This window comes from Artemia franciscana, chromosome 21 (assembly GCF_032884065.1).
Source record: "Artemia franciscana chromosome 21, ASM3288406v1, whole genome shotgun sequence".
NCBI lineage: Eukaryota > Metazoa > Arthropoda > Branchiopoda > Anostraca > Artemiidae > Artemia > Artemia franciscana.
Window position 1 is genome coordinate 6640083 of NC_088883.1, and position 23477 is coordinate 6663559.

The 23477-nt window shown below is 38.2% G+C and overlaps 1 protein-coding gene across 1 annotated transcript in view; it reads left to right on the forward strand.

Moving 5' to 3' along the window:
- Positions 1–23477, forward strand: part of LOC136041046 (ubiquitin-like modifier-activating enzyme ATG7) — a 567744-nt gene that overhangs the window by 480733 nt on the left and 63534 nt on the right. The gene's annotated exons all lie outside the window — the stretch shown is intronic.

Genomic DNA, 23477 nt, shown 5'->3' on the forward strand with positions numbered 1-23477 from the left:
GAATATAGATAGATTTATACATGTGTTTCAAACTACGTAAAAATTGCGAATATACAACATTCTTGGCTTTCCCATTGTCTGTCCATATACAAAGCCGTATGTACTAATAATGACGTCATATGCAAACGCTCTTTTTACAAACAAACAAACATGCATACACACAACTCGTTTTTATATAGATAGATAGATAGATAGATACAATACAAATTAACTACGTAAAACTTGTGAATATACAACAGTCTTCGCTGTCCCATTGTCTGTGCGTATAAATAGATTGTCAGGTTTACCGACCCTCAAAGATGCAACATACAATTGTACATTGGTAAAGCAATCTGTATTAAGATCTATACCGCATTTTTCTAGTGATTGCCCTTGAGCTTTGTTGATGGTGGTTGCAAATGCTAATCGAATTGGGAATTGCAATCTTTTAAATTGAAAAAGCAGATCCGTTGGAATCATGGGAATGCGAGGAATAAGAACAGCCTCACCCTCATAAGGCCCTGTCAAGATTGTGGCCTCTATTAGGTTTTCCATTGTTTTTTTTTACGGCAAGTCGCGTGCCATTGCAAAGCTTTGGTGGGTTGATATTTCTTAAAAGTATTATTGGTACGCCTATTTTTAGTTGTAGCACGTGTGGTGGAAACCCTGAAGGATCTATGGAATTTAAAAATTCAGATGGATAATTAACCGCTTCATTTGGTTCCAAAATACAAATTAACTGCGTAAAACTCGCGAATATACAACATTCTTCGCTGTCCAATTGTCGCTGCATATAAATAGATTGTCAGGTTTACGACCCTCGAACATGCAACGTACAATTGTCCATGGGAAAAACAATCAGTATTAAGATCTATACCACATTTTTCTAATGATTGACCTTGAGCTTTGTTAATGGTGATTGCAAATGCTAATCGAATTGGGAATTGCAATCTTTTAAATTGAAAAGGCAGATCCGTTGGAATCATGGGAATGCGAGGAATAAGAACAGCCTCACCCTCAAAAGGCCCTGTCAAGATTGTGGCCTCTATTAGGTTTTCCATTGTTTTTTTTTACGGCAAGTCGAGTGCCATTGCAAAGCTTTGGTGGGTTTATATTTCTTAAAAGTATTATTGGTACGCCTATCTTTAGTTGTAGCACGTGTGGTGGAAACCCTGAAAGACCTATGGAATTTAAAAATTCAGATGGATAATTAACCGCTTCATTTGGTTCCAAAACTGTGTCGACTGACTTGTAAAGGACTGCCTGGTCTCGAATCTTGGTCAAAACAATATTGTTGATTTCGTGGACGTCTATATTTTTGGGTGCGAGAATCGCTCTTTCACTTAGCCATTTATTATTTTTATAATTTTTTAGAATATTCGGAAATACTTTTTCAATCAATTCATTTTTGGACGTCACTAAATTACAGAAATCAGCAGGTAGTTGTATACGTCCTGAAATTGAGTCTACTGGGAGCTTTCCGTTTCCCATTGCCAGCAATTGATCTGAAAATGTTTGACCAGAGTCATCGTTTTGCAATCGGACACGCATATTTGTAGTTAATTTTAATGTTTTTACGTGTGCCCATAAATTAGAATTTTTCAGGCAAGCATTCATTTCGTCTGCAGGAGTTGATCTAGGTATTATAGGTAATGTTTGCCTGAAATCTCCCGCAAGCAATATTAATGTGCTGCCAAAGGGTTTCGACTTCCCTCGCAAATCTTTCAAGCATTGATCCAGAGCCTCGAGCGATTTTTTGTGTGCCATTGTGCACTCATCCCAAATAATAAGTTTGCATTGCTGCAATACTTTACCCATCCCAGATGATTTGGAAATATTGCACGTGGGAGTTTCTGTAGAATGCAAGTTCAGAGGCAATTTCAAAGCGGAATGAGCAGTTCTTCCACCAGGCAGCAATGTTGCGGCTATTCCGGACGACGCAATTGCCAACGCTATATCATTTTTTGATCGAATTGATGCCAGAATCAGTTTTATCACAAACGTTTTACCAGTACCTCCTGGCGCATCCAAAAAGAAAATTTCTCCAACGTTGTTATCGACACAATGCATTATCGTATCATAAATGTTTTTTTGTTCCGACGTTAACTTGGAAATGTTATTTTGTACATACGACAATAGATCACTCGTACTGTAACTTTGTTCACGATCCAATTCTACACATGTCGAAACAGCAGCGATACGGTTAGGTGAAGGCATTCCCAAATCCTGAAGAGGTTTGTTTGCCATACGTACGCACAAATCTTCTATAACAACTAAAGTGTAGTTATAAGTTTCTGATGTAAAATCAAAAGTCATATCTGACGTCTCTAACTGTTTTCGATGGAGTATATCTTCGGACATTTTTGACTTATATTTTTCCCATAACTCTGTAGGAGCTGATGGAGAGCAAGTTGTTAAAATGATGCCAAACAATGCACGAATTTGACTTGGGGTTGACGTTTCGCACGCGTCATTGATGCAGTTATCCCAGTGTTGGTCATTCTCCAATAAATTCAGAGCTTGGCATGCACTACGGTAAGTGTCATGTATAGTACCATTTACAGTCCTCAAATACTCAAAGGATGTCGGACCGGGTACATTCACCAAAAGCAGGCGTAGAAAGAAGCATTCATGTTGATTGGGGTGAACGGTGTAGAGTCTTCCTATCGTGGTATCTTTGAAGATGGTAGGTTGGCCGTCGACTGACTTACCCTGTTTTCGACGTTCAAATACTTTATTTTTAGTATTCCACGTGTAATACGAAGGCACTTCAGTATACAGCAGTTTTTTTGCAAAAGAATCATTTTTGCAAAGCGAAAAAAAAGCTGTTAATGTTGTATCCGGTGGATTCAGGACTCTGTTGCACGTTGGTTTCCGTGAAATAAACACGTTGACCATTCTGTAAATGTACCGCTAAGTGAACAACAGCTGGACTACGTTCATGTATCGGAAATGAAAGAATTCGCCAGACAGCTTCATTACTGCTTATGTATCTTCCAGCCTGATATTGTACGATTTCATCGAAATCTTTGATTTCGGGCTGCAAGCCAAAAATTGACATGTCACTGCCTTTGTTGACGTATTTACATATGTATTTGATTGCCTTTACGGAGTTACAGTATTCAACGTTTATGTGTGCATTAAATGTTTTTGATAATAATGGGGAATATGGAACAACCCACTGGTTATCTACTTCGATGGTGGTACCGTTACGCTTCTTTATTATTGCTGTTTTACCGCCATCTTCAGTAGATCTTCTTCTATATTGTGGGTAACCATCATTGCCAGTAATTGTGTTTGATACTAAAAGTCGAGGATATTGCTTTGTGCACCTTCCTTTGGCCATGCATGGTGAATTTTCGTTCAGTGCACCGCAAGGTCCATGTATCATATTTTTTACAATAATATCATGTAACCCGTTATCGACATTTTTATCAGGTATTTCAGCGGAAATCACATCATCAATTTCGTTCGAAGTAATTTTTTTATGTAGCCAGATTAGTATATGTGCGTGTGGCAAACCTCGTTTTTGCCATTCCACTGAGTACATCCAGCATCGCACTGACCCAAACACTTCAAGTTTTACAATGTAGTTTATCAGTGATTTCAACTTTTGCCGGAAGACACGGGCCGTAATGTCATGCCTATGAACCGCCGATTGTCCTTGAAGTAAAAGCTGCAGTATCTCGTCCCAAGATTGATTACATGTAAATGTAATAAATAAATCTGGACGACCATAGAGACGAACATACGCAATAGCATCTTGAGCATATTCATGCATATGACGGGGACTGCCAGCATATGACGAAGGTAAAATTGTTAATCTTCCAACGTTTGTGGTATTACCGTCATTTATAACTGCATCTCGCAAATGAATGTATTGTTCAGAGCGGAGCTTGGTCTGATTCAGGCGGATATATAGCAAACGTTCTGATTCAATTTTAGCATACATATCAACGACGAAAAATGATAATATCAACGATCAAAAATGATAGGATATTTTAGGGCATCGTAGCATCGATGAGTTTCAGCAATTCTTAACAACTGAGCGTTTCGCTTATGAAGAATAATATCTCGAGGTAAAAACTGATCACCGACCATAACGATTGCCACTTCGTCGATAGTTGGAGCATTGTATCTACGCACATGTTGGCCAGGAGGCGTTTTGTCAGCGGAAATAACAATTTTATGCGTATCAGTAGGCATCAAATCGATGGCTGTTTTGAACAGACGCACTAAATTATTATTTTCGTGGAAAAGATGTTGCAATTGGGAAACGATTGTCCTTTCAATGTTGGGAGAAATTTCGCAACGTGCATTCAATTCAGAATTTCTATCACTGATGAAGTACAATTGTAAAAATTTATGATTCTCGCCTGAGAATGGTAGAAGGGACCCTGCTCTATGATAAATTTGCCCTTTTACTTTGAAAGTAGACATAAATTGATCTGGATTTTCGATTTGGGCTCCAAACGACGTCATTTGGAAACATGAGTTGTATTTTCTGATTTTTGACAAAAAACGCTTAGATTCTGACGTAGTTCCAGTAAGGAAAGTCTTCAATGGCTCTGGTGGTGCAGCCAATAGAGGAAGTTTAACTTTTCCTGAGGCGCAACACATTCCCATTGTTTCACCATTGAATTTCAAGGCCTTGCAATAGGGACAAATTTTAGACATTGTCCCGATTTGAACACATCTACTCAAGCTATAATCATCGACTGGGTTGCACCTGAATGCCAGGCGATAACTTTCAGGTTGCTCTGATTCCTCGGCACGCTTTCTTTTCTTACTTTCTCTATCAGCAGCAAGCCTGATTTCTTGCTGTTCTTGTGATTCCTCGGCACGCTTTCTTTTCTTACTTTCTCTATCAGCAGCAAGCCTGATTTCTTGCTGTTCTTGTAATTCCTCGGCACGCCTTCTTTTTTCACTTTCTCTTTTAGCAGCAAGTCTGCTTTCGCGTTGCTCTGGTAGTTCCTCGGCACGCTTTCTTTTCTGACTTTCTCTATCAGCAGCAAGTTTTTTGGCATAGACTCTTTGAGCATCTTCATCGGCTTTTGCCATTGTAAGTTCATCAGTCATTGTAAACTTAAACATTAATAGATTTCTACGTGAACATATGTCTTAAATATCTTGAATGACGTCACCGTCAAAGCAAAAATGACGACAACTAATTTCATGACGTCAGTCAACACAGAAACATGACGTCACCTGATCCACAGACAGACACACAGACAGACAGCTTATTTTTATATATATAGATTTTAATGTCTTTGCGCGTACCCATAAATTGTAATTTTTTAGGCAAGTATTCATTTCATCCGCAGGTGTAGATCTAGGAATAACAGGTAATGTTTACCTGAAATCTCTCTCAAGCAATATTAATATACTGCCAAAGGATTTAGGATTTTCTCGCAAATCTTGCCATCATCACTCGAGAGCCTCGAGCGATTTTTTGTGTGCCATTGTGCACTCGTCCCAAACAATAATTTTGCATTGCTGCAATACTTTACCCATCCCAGATGATTTGGAAATGCTGCACGTGGGAGTTTCTCTAGATTGTATATTCAGAGGCAATTTCAAAGCGGAATGAGCAGTTCTCCCACCAGGCAGCAACGTTGCGGCTATTCCGGACAACGCAAGGGCCAACGCTATGTCAGTTTTGGATCGAATTGATGCCAGAAGTAATCTAATCAGAAACGTTTTACCAGTACCTCATGGCGCATCCAAGAAGAAGATTTCTCCAACTTGGTTATCGACACAATGTATGTATGTATGTATATATGTATTTCCCATCAAAAGAAACAGATGGAGTATAAGATAAAAAAGCAAAAAACACACTACAAAAGAATACACAAACACAAGAAAAATAAAGAACAAATGGATATCTAACTACAAAAAACAAAACCTATTGCCTCAAAATAATTGCCCAAGGATGAGTAACAATATTAGAGTTATATCCGGCGATCTGGGCTATTATTACTTCATTAGGGTCGATAATCCCATACCGACTTGTCACAATACGGTTACTTGTCCATGGTGGAAGCCGTAAGAGGTACTTCGCATATTCCTATTGAAAAAGAATCAGGCACTATACCCAGGATAAAAATTATTAAAATGCATTATCTGATTATAAATGCCTTTTTGTTCAGACGTTAACTTTGAAATATTTGTTTGTATATACGACAATAGATCAATCGTGTTGTAATTTTGTTCACGATCCAATTCTACACATGTAGAAATAGCAGCAGTACGACTAAATGAAGGCATTTCCGAATGCTTGAGAAGTTTGTTTGCCATACATAAGCACAAATCTTCAACCATAACTAAAGTGCAGTAATAAATTTCTGTTGTAAAGTCCAAGGTTATATCTGACCTCTCTAGCCGTATTCGGTGGAGTATATCCTCGGCCATTTGCAATTTGTATTTCTCCCATAACTCTGTAGGAGATGAAGGAGAGCAAGTTGTCAAAATGATTCCAAACAATGCACGAATTTGACTTGGAGTTGCCGTTTCGCATGCGTCATTGATGCAATTATCCCAGTGTTTGTCGTTCTCCAATCAGATCAGATCTTAGGGTCTACTACTATAAGGGTCATGTATTGTACCGTTTACAGTTCTCAAATTCTCAAAGGACGTCGGGCCGATTACATTGACCAAAAGCAGGTGGAGAAAGAAGCATTCATCTTGATTGGGGTGAATGGTGTAGATTCTTCCTATCGCGGTTTCTTTGAAGATCTTAGGTTGGCCGTCGACTGACTCACCCCGTTTTTGACTTTCAAATGATTTTTTACTAGCATTCAACTTGTAATACGTAGGCACTTCAGAATGCAGCAGTTTTTTTGCAAAAGAATCATTTTGACATAACGCGAAGAAAGCAGTTAACTTTGTATCCGGTGGATTCAGGGCTCTTTGTTGCACGTTGGATTCCGAAAGATAAACACGTCGACCATTCTGGAAATATACCGCTAAGTGAGCAACAGCTGGACTTCGTTCATGTATCAGAAATGAAAGAATTCGTCACACAGCTTCATTACTGCTTATGTATCTCCCAGCCTGATAATGTACGACTTCACCAATATCACTGACTTCGGACTGCAAGCCAAAAACTGCCATGTCACTGCCTTTGTTGACGTATTTACATATGTATTTGATTGCCTTTTACGGAATTACAATATTCCACGTTTATATGCGCATTGTATGTTTTCGATAATAATGGTGAACATGGAACGAGCCACTGGTTATCTACTTTGATGTAACGGTTACGCGACTTTCTGATTGCTGATTTTTCGCCATCTTTTGTAGACTTTTTTCTATATAAAGGGTATCCATTTACCCTTTTATCTACATAAAGGGTATCCAGTTTTCTATATATGCCGGTAATTATGTTAGCAACTAAAAGTTGAGGATATTGCTTTGTGCACCTTCCTCTGTCAATGCATGGTGGATTTTCATTCAGTTCACCGCAAGGTCCATGTATCATATTTTTTACCACAATGTCTTGTAAGCCCCTATCTACATCAGGTATTTCAGCGGAAATCACATCGTCGATTTCGTTTGAAGAAATTTTATCAAATAACCATATTAGTATATGTGCGTGTGGTATTCCTCGATTTTGCCATTCCACTGAGTACAACCAGCATCGCACTGGCCTTTACTCCCAACCTCTTCCTGAACATTTTGCAAATATAGAGCTGGCATTATATATTTCCAATGCATTCTGCCACTTGTCTCTCTTTTTTCCCGGTTCTAGTTTCGTCACAGTTTATTCACTTTACAAGTTTACTGGTACAAGGGTTGAAACAAGAGACGCATTGGGAGAATATATGAGAAATATCTAATATCGGCTGTATATTTCCACATCAGGGGATTGGGGGTAAAGTATAGTGAAGCTGCAGGCAAAGTTTCTCGGCTATCCTACAATATTCTGTATATTGTGCAGTAGGAATTGTTTTCTTAGCATGTTTCCTTCTCAATTTCCCACAATCTCGATCTTTACCAAACGTTTTAGGGCACAGGGCATTCTTATTTAAAAAAATTCTTTAAAGTATATTACTTAAAATATTTGAAAAACAGCAAATATGCCCTTAAATTGTGGTAAGAGCCTAAATTGTTGCAAAGAGAGAGAGAGGGGGGGGGGGTGAAAAGAAAGTAAATTAGAAATTAGAAATGTCTTGAATGTAATGATGTCAGAGTTTGCTTATGCTTTCCGATTTCCCGCAAAAAAAAAGAATTTACTACTTTTGTTATCACATTTTAAGTTGGGTAAACTTGTCATTCAACTGCTACAATTCGACTGTAACAAATTTTATGTCTGCAATTCAGCTACTGATGAATTTCCAAACTAAAACCGAATGAAATATATCTTATTCTTATCTATTTTAAAGGTTCAAAATTCAAGGAGAATAGGGTGGATAGAATGATCAACTTTCCAACTGTGTGACAGCACAGAGGTTCACAACTCACAAGGAGTATACGCTAGGCGCTTTCAAAGGATACTGGGCAGGTTTGGAGGGAAAGAAAGGCAATTCACAAAAAAGAGGGGTTAGTTGCTTTCCAATCACTTTCGACTAATATAAAGGACGCTAGCCATATCTATTTCCAATTGAATGAGCTCTTTTCGAAGTTATCAGGACAACATTTGGCCATCTAAAAATTTCTATAAGATGCTTTCTACAAGATCTTGGGAAAATACGAGGTGTGGCGTTGGTGGGAGGTTAGATTCACTTTTGTAGGTGGGAGTTAAATTCACTTTGAATCTAAAACAGGCACTGGGACTCCTGATTTCCAATCCAATGAGCCCCCTCCAAAGCTTATAAACTCCAGGGTATAATTCTATCATAATACTCCTCACACATATGTTCTCCCCTGCACTTGGAAGAATAATGATAAGGTAATGAATAACTATGCCTGCACGTTTCACAATACCTTGTAATCGACGATTTTAAATACTGATCATATTTTTTAACCTTCAATAAAGAGCCCAAAGCTATCTCTAGGACCAACTTCATTGTTGAAGTTCCTCTCGAAGCTTCAATTTTCAAACAATGTGAGAACTTCAGGCACTGGGAAGTTTTCTAAGTTAATCAGTGATAGGATTTTTAAGGATGCTATGGATCTTTCTCCAGGATTCTCCGACCTCCAACTGCAAAATATGTTCATAAAACTTTCCCATTGATCCACCTTTGATTGATGTAGCATATCACAACATATTTCTGAGAACTTCATAAAATCATCAACAGTAAATGAATTGACAAATTTTGGAACTGTCCAAATTTTTGGAAATCGTCCTTCTACAGTAAAGTATGCAAGCTCTTTGAGTAATACCATCTTATAGGTTGAACTATTAGAAATTGAAGAAAGAGCTTCAAGGGATTCCAAATTTTTGCCTTGTCTATATTTAACAATTAATTTATATAAAATGTCATCCTTGATACCGAACAAGTCATATTTCTCAACAATATAGTCAAATCCTTCCTTGTCAACTTTCTGGTAACCATGAACAGTTCCATTTTCATAATATTGCATGATAAATTGCATCGTTTCAAAATGAATATCGTTAGCTACAACTAAGTCTGTTCTATTCTCAATGAAGTCATTTTCAAACATCCGCTTGAAAACAGTGCTTACTGCTGTTAAAAGCCTTTTCTTAACTTTAACGTCTCCATCATTGCATCGTAGAGTAACTATGGAACTGTGTATTCGTCAGTTTGTTTAAGAGTCCAATAAAAGGTGAAGGAATTTCGGCCATTGCTTTCTCAAGTGTGTGGTATTAACTTAACAAGCCTGAACCCTATAATAAAAAAAGAAATGACGTGAGATAAATTTTGGAAATACCTTTTTTGGAGTAAATGTGTCGAAGCGCATTATTTTATTTTCTTTTTAGAAGAGATGTCAAAATATTTCTTTAGTTTTCAATAAAGCATAGACTTTCATTTTAAATAATTTTTGAATGATGAGAATGAAATCAGGGCGAATAAATCCTGATAAATTCATCAGTGAAGCTTATGTCATCTAGGGTCAATATGGGAATACTTAATGAAACCTTATAAAGCGTACAATGTTGGGTTTCTATACAAATCCCATTTTGGAGCTAAACTAATAAAAATGTATTCCTGATGCTTGAGTTTTAGCCACCAAGAATAGACATATACAATTATGGTTCAAATCATTGAAGAATATTAAATAAAAGTATATGTTACTTTTGTATTAATTTAAGATCGGTTGTTTTTTCAATTCTTCGGAGAATTTGTCTTGGGATATCCAGTGTAATCTTGATGTCCCTTGCACTTCGGTGAAAAATGTAGAAGGTGGTCGAACCAGAAAAGTAGACAAAGAAATAGATAAAATTACCCAAACAAAAATAAAAGTAAGATTAGTCGCAAAATAAATATAAGCCACATACAAAACTATTATTTTGAAATTGAGCAACCATAAATATTTGTTTCACTTTAGGTCAAACAGGTCGTGGCGATGTAGTAGGGAACGACCCGGCTCAATAGTAACCAAAACTCTAAAACACGGAATTTTGATACCAATAGTTACATCAAAAGAATTGCATTTTAATGCTGATTTTAAATGTATAAATTTCATTAAGTATATTTGTACCTATCAAAAGTTACGAGCCTGAGAAAATTCATCTTATTTTAAAAAATAGGGGGAAACACCCCTCAAAAGTCATAAAATCTTAACGAAAATCAAATCATCAGATTCAGCGTATCAGAGAACCCTCCTGTAGAAGTTTCAAGCTCCTATCTGCAAGATTGTAGAATTTTGTATTTTTACCATAAGACACATCAAGGATGCGTGTTTATTTGTTAGTTTTAATTTCTTTTTATTTTTCTTTTTTATTCCCCACGGGTGATCGTATTGACCCAATGGTCCTAGAATATTACAAGAGGCCCCATTCTAACAAAAATTACAAGTTCTAATGTCCTTTTTAAGTGGCCAAGAAATTGGAGGGCTCCTAGGCCCCCTTCCACGCTCATTTTTTCACCAAAGTCACCAGATCCAAATTCTGAGATAGCCATTTTAATCAAAATAGTCGAAAAACCTCATAACTATATCTTTATGGACAACTTACACCCCCACAGTCCCCGTGGGAGGGGCTGCAAGTTACAAACTATGACCAGCGTTTACATATGGTAAGGGTTATCGGGAAGCTTATAAACGTTTTCAGGGGGATTTTTTTGGGTGGGGGAGAGGGGTTGATGGGAAGGGGTTATTTAGGGTGAATGTTACATGGAGAAATTTTTCATGGGGGATGAGAATTATCTTGAAGGGGGTGCAGGATTTTCTAGTATTTTTTAAAAAGAACAATGAAAAAATAAATATGGAAAAGTTTTTTCAACTGAAAGTAAGGAGCAGCATTAAAACTTAATGCGAACAGAAATCATTACACATATGAGGAGTTTACTTCCTCCTAGTACCTCGCCCTTTACGCTAAAGAATTGTTTGGTAATTTATTTATTGTACTGTTTATTTATAAAACTATTTATTGTACGGCATTTGTGATTCAGGGGTCATTCTTAAGGAATTGGAATAAAATTTAAGCTTTAGTGTAAATAGTGATGTAATGATGGGGGGGGCGAACCCCCTCATATACGTAATACAAAACATAAAAATATAGAAGTTCGTTACGTAAGTTAATTCGTAAGTAACGTATATTTTTACTAATAAAAACGTTCGTAAAAAATTAACAGTTCCAGTTGTCTCTTTAAGTAACCAAAGAATTGGAGGGTATCTAGGTCTCCTCCCACGCTCCTATTTTTCCCAAAATCGTCCGATCAAAACTATGAGAAACCCTTTTAGTAACTATTGAACAGTCGGTATTCGTCAGTTTGTTTAAGAATCCAATAAAAGTTGAAGGAAATTCGTTCATTGTTTTCTCAGTTGCGTGGTATTAACTTGACAAACCTGAACCCTTTAATAAATAATATGAAAAAAACTTCGTTTTCTTAAAGAGTTAAAGAGGCTGCGTCCCAAAGTCGAACCTTAAAACGTACAGGAATTAGAAGAGGCAGTTGGGTGCCCCCCAGCTTTTAAAGACTCTTTTGTACAGTTTTTTTTGTGGGGGGACTTCATTGTTACTAATTACTAGTTTCGGCGCAATGGTTCTCCTGTCCTCTTGTGTTTAACATTTTTCGAAGTTATTCCATTATTCATTCATTTCAATTTTTTGTTAATTAAAAGAGGGCCTTTCCGAAGCCAAGAGCGGGGGGTTAGCAAAAAAACAAAAAACCTGTGCAAAAGAGTCTTTAAAAGCTGGGGGTTTGGGGGGCGGCAGCCCCCCAACTGCCTCTTCTAATTCCTGTACGTTTTAAGGTTCGACTTTGGGACGCAGCCTCTTTAACTCTTTAAGAAAACGAAGTTTTTTTCATATTATTTCTGTACGTTTTTCTACAATCCATGGTGGATGTAATTTAATAATTCCTGTACTCCTCGTACAGGAATTAGGAGAGGAACTTGGATGGCTGCCGCCCCCCCCCCCGCTTTTAAATCATTGTATAAAATAGAAAAAAAAATAGATAGAATGACCGAAATGTTTCTTTTGCTCATAAGAAGCTAATATTCTGTTATCTCTCAATTGATAAGCTGTCCAGGTGTTATCAAAATTATACACTTCTATTTTGATGTTGTGAAAAAAACCGCCCGTAAGGGACTTGAACCCTTGACCAGAGGATTAAAAGTCCCACGCTCTACCGACTGAGCTAATCACTTGCATGTGTGTAAATATAACTTCTAAATAACTTTTAAAAATATCAAATTAACATGGGCTCTTATGGAGAGAAATGCGTTAATTAAGTAGCTAATGCGTGGTTTCTGGAAAACAGGGAAGGAGTTATCGGATCGAGCTGAAATTTCGCGGATAAGCTCCTGGGCCGTAGGGGACCTTAACTTGTGAATTTCAGCCCGATCGGACAACATTAAAAGGGGGGGGGGGTTGGGGGGTCGAAACTTTCGGGGGGTTAAGATTTTCCTACGAAACTTTCCAGGAAAATTACTCGGAGAATTCCGCATCGAATGAGTCTTCGTACACCCAGATCCGATGTCGGCTGTGACCTGTAGGCGTCTAGGAAAAAAAAGAAAATGAACATTAAGTGGCTATGCGTGGTTTCTGGAAAACAGGGAAGGAGTTATCGGATCGAGCTGAAATTTCGCGGGTAAGCTCCTGGGCCCTAGGGGACCTTAACTTGTGAATTTCAGCCCGATCGGACAACGTTAAAGGGGGGCTGGGGTTGACGGGTCGAAACTTTCGGCCAGATTTTCCCCATGAAGGAAAGGTTGGAGGGGGATGAAATTTGGCAGGTTTCTTAGTTGGAGCTCGGGCTACGAAATGCATCCCTCCCCATCCCTCTGCGACCACTGGAACCGAAGATCGCTTAACATTGTCGTGGGTCGCCTCTTTATAGAGGCACGAGTGTGCCTCCTTGATTAAACAAAAAAAAACAAGTTTTTTTAAATGAAAGTAAGGAGCAAAGTTAAAACTTAAAACGAACAGAAATTACTCCGTATTTGAAAGGGGCTTTTCCTCCTCAACGCCCCGCTCTTTACGCTAAAGTTTTACTGTTTTAAAATGTAGAGTTAAGAAAAAAAAAGTCAAACTTTAGCGTAAAGAGCGGGGCGTTGAGGAGGAAAAGCCCCTTTCAAATACACAGTAATTTCTGTTCGTTTTCAGTTTTAATGTCGCCCCTTACTTTCATTTATAAAAAACTTGTTTTTTTTTGTTTAATTTCTGGATGTTTTTGAATTAATGCATGGTTTGATCTTGGCTCTCCGCACATGAATAATTAAAACGAAATTTGCATATTGATTTTTTGGGGCTAAATGACTTTTTCATAGTTTTAATCCCAAGATTTTGAGAAAAAAGGAGCGAGGGAGGAGGCCTAGTTGCCCTTCCAATTTTTGATTGCTTAAAAAGGCGACTATAACTTTTGACGAACCTGAATTTTTTGACGAACTTTTGACTTTTTGAATTTGAATTTGAATTTTTGACGAACCTTTTTATAAGTAAAAAATATACGTAACTTACGAATTAAATTACGTAGCGAACTTCTATATTCGTATGTTTTTATTGCGTATATGAGGGGGCTCATCCCTCGTCGATACCTCGCTGTTTACATTAAAGCTTAAATTTTGTCCCAATTCCTTAAGAATGACCCCTGAATCACAAAGGCCGTAGAATAAATAATTGAAATTACTAAATATACTTTAGCGTAAAGAGCGAGGCATTACGAAGAGGTAAACCCCTCATATGCGTAATAATTTATGTTCGTTTTAAGTTCTAATGCTGCTTCTCACTTTGAGTAGAAAAAACTTTTCATATTTATTTTTTCAATGTTTTTTGAAATAATGCTAGAAAATCCTGCGCCCCCTCCATTGAATGTCTCTTCCCCCATGAGAAGTTCCTCCATGGAAAGATCCTCCCCGGTAATCCTCCTCCGTCAAATGTCCCCCCCCCCAAACCAAAAAATCCCCCTGAAAACGTCTGTACACTTCCCAGTAACCATTACTATATGTAAACACAAGTCAAAGTTTGTAACTTGCAGCCCCTCCCACAGCGACTGCGGGGGAGTAAGTCGTCCCCAAAGACATAGTTATTGGGTTTTTTGACTACCTATATACATAAAAATAAGTTGTTTTTCGAATGACGTCATGTTTGTCCACTGAGGTCATTACAAGGATTGAGCATTATGACGTCATGTATGTATTTTGTATGTTTGTATATGACGTCAAAGGCTTTGTATATGACGTCATTATAAGTATATAAGAAGGCGTTTCAAAGAGAAATTTTTAGTATAGATCTTAAAATGACAGAAGAAACAGCCGAGGAAGCTGCCCAAATAATTAATTCAAAGACAAATTTTAGTATAAATCCTACAATGGCAGAAGAAACAGCCGAGGAGGCTGCTCAAAGAGTTAATGCCAAAAGGCTTGCGGCTAAAGAACGCAAAACCGTGCAGTTAGATGAAAATCAACCTGGACAGCGAGAGTCAAAACGTATCAAAACTGATAATAAATAATAAATAATTTTTATTCTTTCCCTTTATCACAATGCAATAACATGGGTATCGTCAAAAAAAAGAGAAAAACGCAAAAAGACGCAACATAAAGAACACACATGATGAGCTATCACTTCGATTAAAAAATATTGTCGCTGTAGTGCTTCACGTAGTATGGAACGAAGGAGTTTAAAAATCTTTTCGTTGAGTGTGTAGGTGGGCATTCTAACAGTTCTTTTCCCTCTTTAAAAGTTGCCACCCTTGTCTTGTGTGCGTGAGTCACTGAAGTAAACTGAGGCAGGATATCTCGGTGCGTTGGGGACTTCAGGATGTCAGCTCCAAACTTCATCAGCGTTTCGTGCCTCCTTTCATCCAGGGTTGGGAACTTGAGTTCTCGTGGTCAAGGAGATCGAAAGTTTTCACAAAATCGGAAATTATTATATCAGCAAGGGCCTCCGAAGTTTCTAGGTGCTCTAGTAGATCATGAAGTAATCTGACCAGATAATGTGTTGTGCTGTGCCCTCGACAAAAACCGAACTGCATAGGGTCGATTTTATGTTCTACTTCTGCTAGTAGCCACTGTAGAATAAAGTCTTCAAAGACTTTCGAGATGATGAGTGTCTTCGAAATCAGCCTAAGGTCTGACGGTGAGGTCAGTGATGTTTTCTTCGGAATAGGTGTGATAAATGCCTTTTTAAACTTATCTGGAAAAACGTCTTCCAGTAGACACTGTTATACATCATAGCCAATGGCGTGGCCAGGAAGGAGGAGCAGGCGTGTATCAGCCTTATAGGAATTTCGCTGGGGTAAAAGGCTTTCCTAATATCTAGGTGTTCGAGTTTTTCTTGGACCTGGGAAACTGTGATGACAGGGATGGTTTCAATCGGACCATTCTGTGGTAAAGTATTGAGGGGAGGCTGTTTGCGGCAAATATTTGAGTAAATAAGTGGGCATTAATTATTTCTGCGGTTAAATTCTTTCTTTGCTCGTCCCTCAGAATGGATTTTGACTTCTGCTGTCCTATTAACTTCCGTACAGTTGTGTGGAACTTCCTTGGCTGAAGCCATCATTCCTCAGCCATCACTGGCTGACATCTAGCGAATAGTTGGTGTCCATATAGACGCCTAGCTTGCTTTAGTAGTCTCACCACTATATTTCTCTTCCGTTTATATTCATCAGAGTGGGGCTTTGTCTTGTAAAGCATGTCTCGCTCTCTCGTTGCAGCTTTATGTTCGGGTTATGCAGCTTTATGTTCGGGTTGCTCTGTGGCTTAATTGTAACTCGATTCTCAGGGAAGAATCGTTCGTACTCTCGAGTCATAATGATAGCGATGATGATTGGGTTTGGGATTTTGACTTGGATAAGGTCATCAATGCCTACCAGATTTTAGTTAAAAAACCAAAGATTCGACGATATGTATTTCATAGTGACGAAAGACAAGCCAAGGTAAAACAAACCAAACAACTTGAAAGTGATACCGGTGATAAAAAAAAAAAAAAAAACGACGTTGAAAGGACTATCGTTTCCAGTTGCAACATCTTTTCCACAGAAATAATGATTTAGTGCTTCTATTCAAAACAGCAATCGAATTGATGCCTACTGATACGCAACTACCAACGAAGTGGCAATCGTTGTGGTCGGTGATCAGTTCTTACCTCGAGATAATATTCTTTATAGGCGAAACAATCAGTTGACAAGAATTGCTTAAACTCATCGATGCTACGATGCCCTACAATATCCTATCATTTTTTGGGATGGAGCCGACGGCTATCACTTTAATATTAAATTTATAAATCCAGCCACTAACAAAGAAATGGATAAGAAATGTAGCGCAATGAAATATTATGCCTATAGACCGTGTCTTCCGGCAAAAATTGCTAATTCATTGCTAATTCACCTAATCGTCCTGCTTCTATTTATGCATGTGTAGAATGGGATCGGGAACAAAGTTACAATACAATTGATCTATTGTCGTATGTACAAACAAATACGAGGAATCACAAGAACAACGGGAAAACAGACTTCAGGCTGAAAGAGAACTTACCGAACAGAATCATGCCGAGGAATCACAAGAACAACGTGAAAATAGGCTTGCGGCTCAAAGAGATAATGCCAAAAGAAAGCGTGCCGAGGAATCACAAGAACAACGTGAAAACAGGCTTGCAGCTAAAGTGAAACAATGGGAATGTGTTGCGCTTCAGGAAAAGTTAAACTTCCTCAGCTGGCTGAACCACCAGAGCCATTGAAGACTTTATGGTGTTACAGACCGGGACACAAGGAATATAAATGACGACCGGGACACTCAAAGAGAAATTACAGACCGGGACACCGCGACACAAATGACAAGCGGGACACAGCGAATATAAATGACGACCGGGACACTCTAAGAGAAATTACAGACCGAGACACCGGGACACAGAGAATATAAATGACGACAGGGACACAACTACAACGGGGGCACCGGAAGGGCATAGGGGGTATATAAATGACGACGGGAACACAGGGAATCTTCGTTTAGCAATCACCATCAACAAAGCTCAAGGGCAATCATTAGAAAAATACGGTATAGATCTGAATACGGATTGTTTTCCAATGGACAATTATATGTTGCATGTTCAAGAGTCGGTAAACCTGACAATCTATTTATATGCACAGACAATGGGACAGCGAAGAATATTGTATATTCGCAAGTTTTACGTAGTTAAAAATATATATATATATATATATATATATATATATATATATATATATATATATATATATATATATATTCGTGGGAGGGCTTTGCGCCCCCTCCCCAAGCCCCCCCCCCGCGCGTGTAAGTCGTTACGCGCCATATTAGATACGGGCCATTGTAGTTGTGTCCCTATGTCCCACCTGTGAATATATATATATATATATATATATATATATATATATATATATATATATATATATATATATATATATATATATATATATATATATATATATATATATATATATATATATATATATATATATATATATATATATATATATATATATATTTATATATATATATATATATATATATATATATATATATATATATATATATATATATATATATACATGTTTTTAACTACGTAAAACTTGCGAATATACAACATTCTTCGCTGTCCCATTGTCTGTGCATATAAATAGATTGTCAGGTTTACCGACTCTTGAACATGCAACATATAATGGTCCATGGGAAAACAATCCGTATTCAGATCTATACCTCATGATTCTAATGATTGCCCTTGAGGTTTGTTGATGGTGATTGCTAATCGAACATTCCCTGTGTCCCCGTCGTCATTTATATATCCCCCTGTGCCCCCCGGCGTCCCCGTTGTAGTTTTGTCCCGGGACACAACTTTTTTTTTTTTTTTTTTTTTTAGTTTTGTTTTTCTCCTTTATTTTTCATTTTTTTTGTCCTTTTTTTTCTTTTTTTTCTTTTTTAGTTTTTTTTAGTTTTTAGCTTTTTTAGTTTGTTTATTAGTTTTTAGTTTTTTTTCTTTTTAGTTTTTTTGTAGTTTTTACGTTTTTTTTAGTTTTTTAAATTTTTTTTTACTTATGTCCTGGTCATCATTTATACTCCCTGTGTCCCGGTCGTCATTTGTGTCCCGGTGCTTTATTGATGGTGATTGCTAATCGAACATTCCTTGTGTCCCGGTCGCTTTCTCTTTGAGTATCCCGGTCGTCATTTATATTCCCTAGGTCCTGGTGTCCCGGTCGTCATTTGTGTCCCGATGCCCCGGTCTGTAATTTCGTCAGTCAAAAACATGACGTCAGTCGACACACAAACATGACGTCACTCGACAGACACACACACACACACACACGAGCAACTTATTTTTATATATATAGATGTGCCGGTGTCCCGGTCGTCATTTGTGTCCCGATGTCCCGGTCTGTAATTTCGTCAGTCAAAAACAAGACGTCAGTCGACACACAAACATGACGTCACTCGACACACACACACACACACAGACAACTTATTTTTATATATAGACTAGCTGTTGGGGTGGCGCTTCGCGCCCCCCCCCCCCCCAAGCCCCCCCCCCGCTTGTGTAAGTCGTCACGTGCCATATTAGTTACGCGCCATTGTAGTTGTGTCCCTGTGTCCCACCTGTGAATAGTGTTATATATATATATACCTCATCAGATCTATACCTCATTATTCTAATGATGTGTCCCTTTGTCCCAGTCGTCATTTATATTCCCTGTGTCCTGGTGTCCCGGTCGTCATTTTTGTCCCGGTGTCCCGGTCTGTAATTTCTATTCGAACAATCCCTGTGTCCCGCTCGTCATATATACATCCCGCCTGTGCCCCCGGCGTCCCCGTTGTAGTTATGTCCCTGTGTCCAGGTTGTGATTTGTGTCCGGGTTTCCCAGTCTGTAATTTCTCTTTGAGGTTCCCGGTCGTCATTTATATTCCCTGTGTCCCGGTCGTCATTTGTGTCCCGGTGTCCCGGTATGTAATTTCATCAGTTGACAAATATGACGTCAGTCGACAAACAACTTCATGACGCATATAGCTCAATCCTTAAAATGACGCAAGTCGACAAACATGACGTCACTCGACAGACACACACACAGACAACTTATTTATATATATATATATATATATATATATATATATATATATACTAGCTGTTGGGGTGGCGCTTCGCGCCACCCCAACACCTACTTGGTGGGGCGCTTCGCGCCCCCCCAAGCCCCCCCGTGCGCGTAAGTCGTTACGCGCCATATTAGTTACGTGCCATTGTAGTTGTGTCCCTGTGTCCCACCTGTGAATATAGATAGATTTATATATGTGTTTCAAACTACGTAAAAATTGCGAATATACAACATTCTTGGCTTTCCCATTGTCTGTCCATATACAAAGCCGTATGTACTAATAATGACGTCATATGCAAATGCTCTTTTTACAAACAAACAAACATGCATACACACAACTCGTTTTTATATAGATAGATAGATAGATAGATACAATACAAATTAACTACGTAAAACTTGTGAATATACAACAGTCTTCGCTGTCCCATTGTCTGTGCGTATAAATAGATTGTCAGGTTTACCGACCCTCAAAGATGCAACATACAATTGTACATTGGTAAAGCAATCTGTATTAAGATCTATACCGCATTTTTCTAGTGATTGCCCTTGAGCTTTGTTGATGGTGGTTGTAAATGCTAATCGAATTGGGAATTGCAATCTTTTAAATTGAAAAAGCAGATCCGTTGGAATCATGGGAATGCGAGGAATAAGAACAGCCTCACCCTCATAAGGCCCTGTCAAGATTGTGGCCTCTATTAGGTTTTCCATTGTTTTTTTTTACGGCAAGTCGCGTGCCATTGCAAAGCTTTGGTGGGTTGATATTTCTTAAAAGTATTATTGGTACGCCTATTTTTAGTTGTAGCACGTGTGGTGGAAACCCTGAAGGATCTATGGAATTTAAAAATTCAGATGGATAATTAACCGCTTCATTTGGTTCCAAAATACAAACTAACTGCGTAAAACTTGCGAATATACAACATTCTTCGCTGTCCAATTGTCGCTGCATATAAATAGATTGTCAGGTTTACCGACCCTCGAACATGCAACGTACAATTGTCCATGGGAAAAACAATCAGTATTCAGATCTATACCACATTTTTCTAATGATTGACCTTGAGCTTTGTTAATGGTGATTGCAAATGCTAATCGAATTGGGAATTGCAATCTTTTAAATTGAAAAGGCAGATCCGTTGGAATCATGGGAATGCGAGGAATAAGAACAGCCTTACCCTCAAAAGGCCCTGTCAAGATTGTGGTCTCTATTAGGTTTTCCATTGTTTTTTTTACGGCAAGTCGAGTGCCATTGCAAAGCTTTGGTGGGTTTATATTTCTTAAAAGTATTATTGGTACGCCTATTTTTAGTTGTAGCACGTGTGGTGGAAACCCTGAAAGATCTATGGAATTTAAAAATTCAGATGGATAATTAACCGCTTCATTTGGTTCCAAAACTGTGTCGACTGACTTGTAAAGGACTGCCTGGTGTCGAATCTTGGTCAAAACAATATTGTTGATTTCGTGGACGTCTATATTTTTGGGTGCGAGAATCGCTCTTTCACTTAGCCATTTATTATTTTTATAATTTTTTAGAATATTCGGAAATACTTTTTCAATCAATTCATTTTTGGACGTCACTAAATTACAGAAATCAGCAGGTAGTTGTATACGTCCTGAAATTGAGTCTACTGGGAGCTTTCCGTTTCCCATTGCCAGCAATTGATCTGAAAATGTTTGACCAGAGTCATCGTTTTGCAATCGGACACGCATATTTGTAGTTAATTTTAATGTTTTTACGTGTGCCCATAAATTAGAATTTTTCAGGCAAGCATTCATTTCGTCTGCAGGAGTTGATCTAGGTATTATAGGTAATGTTTGCCTGAAATCTCCCGCAAGCAATATTAATGTGCTGCCAAAGGGTTTCGACTTCCCTCGCAAATCTTTCAAGCATTGATCCAGAGCCTCGAGCGATTTTTTGTGTGCCATTGTGCACTCATCCCAAATAATAAGTTTGCATTGCTGCAATACTTTACCCATCCCAGATGATTTGGAAATATTGCACGTGGGAGTTTCTGTAGAATGCAAGTTCAGAGGCAATTTCAAAGCGGAATGAGCAGTTCTTCCACCAGGCAGCAATGTTGCGGCTATTCCGGACGACGCAATTGCCAACGCTATATCATTTTTTGATCGAATTGATGCCAGAATCAGTTTTATCACAAACGTTTTACCAGTACCTCCTGGCGCATCCAAAAAGAAAATTTCTCCAACGTTGTTATCGACACAATGCATTATCGTATCATAAATGTCTTTTTGTTCCGACGTTAACTTGGAAATGTTATTTTGTACATATGACAATAGATCACTCGTACTGTAACTTTGTTCACGATCCAATTCTACACATGTCGAAACAGCAGCGATACGGTTAGGTGAAGGCATTCCCAAATCCTGAAGAGGTTTGTTTGCCATACGTACGCACAAATCTTCTATAACAACTAAAGTATAGTTATAAATTTTTGATGTAAAATCAAAAGTCATATCTGACGTCTCTAACTGTTTTCGATGGAGTTTATCTTCGGACATTTTTGACTTATATTTTTCCCATAACTCTGTAGGAGCTGATGGAGAGCAAGTTGTTAAAATGATGCCAAACAATGCACGAATTTGACTTGGGGTTGACGTTTCGCACGCGTCATTGATGCAGTTATCCCAGTTTTGGTCATTCTCCAATAAATTCAGAGCTTGGCATGCACTACGGTAAGTGTCATGTATAGTACCATTTACAGTCCTCAAATACTCAAAGGATGTCGGACCGGGTACATTCACCAAAAGCAGGCGTAGAAAGAAGCATTCATGTTGATTGGGGTGAACGGTGTAGAGTCTTCCTATCGTGGTATCTTTGAAGATGGTAGGTTGGCCGTCGACTGACTTACCCTGTTTTCGACGTTCAAATACTTTATTTTTAGTATTCCACGTGTAATACGAAGGCACTTCAGTATACAGCAGTTTTTTTGCAAAAGAATCATTTTTGCAAAGCGAAAAAAAAGCTGTTAATGTTGTATCCGGTGGATTCAGGACTCTTTGTTGCACGTTGGTTTCCGTGAAATAAACACGTTGACCATTCTGTAAATGTACCGCTAAGTGAACAACAGCTGGACTACGTTCATGTATCGAAATGAAAGAATTCGCCAAACAGCTTCATTACTGCTTATGTATCTTCCAGCCTGATATTGTACGATTTCATCGAAATCTTTGATTTCGGGCTGCAAGCCAAAAACTGCCATGTCACTGCCTTTGTTGACGTATTTACATATGTATTTGATTGGCTTTACGGAGTTACAGTATTCAACGTTTATGTGTGCATTAAATGTTTTTGATAATAATGGGGAATATGGAACAACCCACTGGTTATCTACTTCGATGGTGGTACCGTTACGCTTCTTTATTATTGCTGTTTTACCGCCATCTTCAGTAGATCTTCTTCTATATTGTGGGTAACCATCATTGCCAGTAATTGTGTTTGATACTAAAAGTCGAGGATATTGCTTTGTGCACCTTCCTTTGGCCATGCATGGTGAATTTTTGTTCAGTGCACCGCAAGGTCCATGTATCATATTTTTTACAATAATATCATGTAACCCCTTATCGACATTTTTATCAGGTATTTCAGCGGAAATCACATCATCAATTTCGTTCGAAGTAATTTTTTTATGTAGCCAGATTAGTATATGTGCGTGTGGCAAACCTCGTTTTTGCCATTCCACTGAGTACATCCAGCATCGCACTGACCCAAACACTTCAAGTTTTACAATGTAGTTTATCAGTGATTTCAACTTTTGCCGGAAGACACGGGCCGTAATGTCATGCCTATGAACCGCCGATTGTCCTTGAAGTAAAAGCTGCAGTATCTCGTCCCAAGATTGATTACATGTAAATGTAATAAAT